The sequence below is a fragment of the Apaloderma vittatum genome, unplaced genomic scaffold, assembly GCF_000703405.1.
Source record: "Apaloderma vittatum isolate BGI_N311 unplaced genomic scaffold, ASM70340v1 scaffold1666, whole genome shotgun sequence".
NCBI lineage: Eukaryota > Metazoa > Chordata > Aves > Trogoniformes > Trogonidae > Apaloderma > Apaloderma vittatum.
Window position 1 is genome coordinate 41,694 of NW_009723185.1, and position 3,591 is coordinate 45,284.

Here is a 3,591-nt window from a genome sequence, read left to right on the forward strand (position 1 = left end):
ACTGCAGGAGAGATGAGGAAGCAGCTTGGTTGTGGGACAACACTCCATAATTTACTTTGCAGATGTCTCTGTAACTTAAGCAACAGGCAGAACAACCGCACAGTTGTATATGCTCTGGGGAAAGGATACTCAGAGCCTCATAAATCATGGTAAGAATTAAAAGCAATGAACATTCATCTCCTTAACCTCGTAAAGCATTATTGCAAAGCCAAGGATTACAATTTACTGTGCATGTAATCTTTGTTCAGGGATAAAGTGTGTCAACTTCTAAAAAGCCTCTTTCAATTAACATACCTCTTGAGATAGGACAAAAAAAAAGTTTCGAAACTGATTTTTAAAGAATTGCTACTCTTAAAGGAATACTTAACATTTCCAAGAAAATGAAAAACAAAAAGATTTACTTAGCTCTGATCTGGTTTTAATGTTAATATTTATGAGTAAGTTTGAAAGCTTTGCTTAAGAGACACCGTACAAAGAAAACCACTTTTATCATTGTAAAATGGAGGAGTCTTGAGCAACCCTTTCCGTTGTCTGACTTCAGCTACTTTTCCAAGTATAGTAAATATTTGACTCAGCTCCTCATTGTGATTAAAGAATAACCTCGTAATGAAAAAAATGTACCATGTATTCAGTCTGCTAAGTAAGCACCGTTAACACTGAATTTATCTATTTGCTTTGGAAATGTTGCCAGTATACTTGTAAATAAAGTTAGCCACTGATGTCTTAAAGATATTTTACTTCCATGCTCAGAATACTAGTCTAGAGGGACTGAAAACACTTGAAAGGGAAAAGAATGTGGACAATGTCGTGAGGATGTCCTTTGATAGTCCCTTTTTTTCCTCCTTCTTTTTTTTTTCCTTGATATGATAGGCAACTCTAAATTCTAGACTATCAGGAAAAGGAATACAAGAAAATACTCTTTAGCAGAGTCCTGTACTGCATCAATGACAATGCTGATGAACAAATTTTTATACTTACTACAAAGAAAACAAAAGGGTGTAAGATTTCTATAGGTTTGATCCAACCTAATGGAGAGAACCTGAAGGGGAACATGGAAATAGACCATGAGGCTCTTCACAAAGCAATTGAGTTCAGGAGAAGGAAAATGGCAAGATTAAAAATATGTGCTTCCCGTAAGCAGATTTCAGTGAACTCAGATAATCGATAAGATCCTAAGGAATGTAAATCTAGGGAATTAAAAGAACTGGTAGTTCTTGAAATAAATGTTTTTCATAGTAAGAAACTGGTGAGGAGAAGAAAATCTGCCACCAGTGTTTAATAATCAGTGTTTTTATTATTTGTTCAATCTTTATCTGTGATTACATGGCCATCAGTTAATACCAGTGACAGCTGCGTGAGTTCTCAGATTATATAGCTCACTTGGTTGTTACTTATTTTCCATTTGTTAGAATGGGATGAAACTTGTCACAGGTTACTTACAGAGCTAACTGGATCTTTCTCTGACATACCTCAAATGTATCTCAGAGCTGTTTCACAGAACACAAGCAAGGTGGATGAAATACCAGAAATTTGAGCAATAAATAGAGTAAGTACAGGATAGAAAAAAAGGAGGTAGAGAATTATAAACTAATCATCTTAACAGTAATGCCAGGGGAAAATAAACTATTTGTAATCTAGGTGGCATAAAAGTGTAGCATCAAGTATTAATTTACCAGGAACAAATTATATCCGTTTGTAGTAGGATAATTGAACTTGTGGCTATAGTAAAATACTAGATATCTACCATATGGTTAAAGATTTCTTGTAAGGTCTCACATAATATGGTCCAGACAAAATTCTACCAAGTATACACAAAGGCAGTATGAAAACAACACATGGAGAGCAGTTACCAATTCTGAACAGTCTGAATACTAGTTTAGGGTAGCTTGCTTGGTAGTAGGATAAGAAGTATGGTTACTAAATTTGTATACTATAGTTGGCTAGTAGGGTTAAGAGACAAAGTATATTATCATCTGCTGGTATCTTTTTTTTTTATTTATTTTCTTTAGAGCAAGTCATGCTATTTTTGTCTTTAGCATGACTGTATTTCCATAGGTGTAATATTTTTTTATAATTGTCCTTATGAGTCGTCCTCTCAGCTACAAATAACTGATACATTTTGTGAACATTACTCTGTCTTGTTCCATCCTAGATGGTTTTAAGAAAGCCTTTAATAAACTTGTACTCTTTGGACTTGTCACGTCCACTCCTTTGATCCCAAATACGTATTCTGTCAGCTGATGCCAAGCTCTGACATGTATTTAGGGAGGCTCATATAACTATGTATGCAATATTAAGTTAATTTAGAAGACTAATTACTTATTCACAAGTCTATTGGGATGTACCCGTGTGTGCTGAGGAAGCTGGTGGAAGTCATTACTAGGCCACTCTCAGTCATCTTTGGTAAGTCACGGGCAACAGGTGAGGTGCCTGAGGACTGGAGGAAAGCAAATGTCACTCCAGTCTTCAAAAAGCGCAAGGAGGACCTGGGTAACTACAGACCGGTCAGCCTCACCTCCATCCCTGGAAAGGTAATGGAACAACTCATCCTCAGCACTACCTCTAGGCATATCAAGGACAACAGAGTCATTAGGAGCAATTGGCATGATTTTGCCAAGGGGAAGTCATGTTTGACCAACCTGATAGCCTTTTATGAGGGCGTAACCAGTTGGATAGATGATGGCTGTGCAGTGGACATGGTTTATCTGGATTTCAGTTAAGTGTTTGATGCAATCTCCAACAGCATTCTTGTAGCTAAATTGAGGAAGTGTGGTCTGGATGATCGAGTAGTGAGGTCGATTGTGAACTGGTTGAAGGAAAGAAGTCAGAGAGTTGTGATCAATGGGACAGAGTCTAGTTGGAGGCCTGTATCTAGTGGAGTCCCTCAGAAGTCAGTACTGGACCACTACTATTCAATATATTCATCAACGACCTGGATGAGGGAATAGAGAGCACTGTCAGCAAGTTTGACACAAAACTGGAAGGAATGGCTGACACACCAGAAAGCTGTGCTGTCATTGAGAGAGACCTAGACAGGCTGGAGAGTTGGATGGGGAGAAATTTGATGAAATACAAGGGCAAGTATAGTGTCTTGCATCTGGGAAAGAACAACCCCACGTACTAGTACATGCTGGGGACTGACCTGTTGGAGAGCAGCGTAGGGGAAAGGGACCTGGGCATCCTGGTGGGCAGCAGGATGAACATGAGCCAGCAATGTGCCCTCATGGCCAAGAAGGCCAATGGCATCCTGGGGTGTATTAGAAGGCGGATGGTCAGTAGGTTGAGACAGGTTCTTCTCTCCCTCTCCTCTGCGCTGATGAGGCCACATCTGGAATGTTGTGTCCAGTTCTGGGCCCCTCAGCTCAAGAAGGACAAGGAACTGCTTGAGAGAGTCCAGCGCAGAGGACTCTCCAGTCCAGGAGCTGGGTGTCTTTAGCTTGGAGGAGACAAGACTGAGGAGTGAACTCATTAATGTTTATAAATATGTAAAGGGTGAGTGTCAGGGGGACGGAGCCAGGCTCTTCTCAGTGATGTCCAATGATAGGACAAGGGGCAACAGGTGCAAGCTGGAGCATAGGAGGTTCCTCAAAA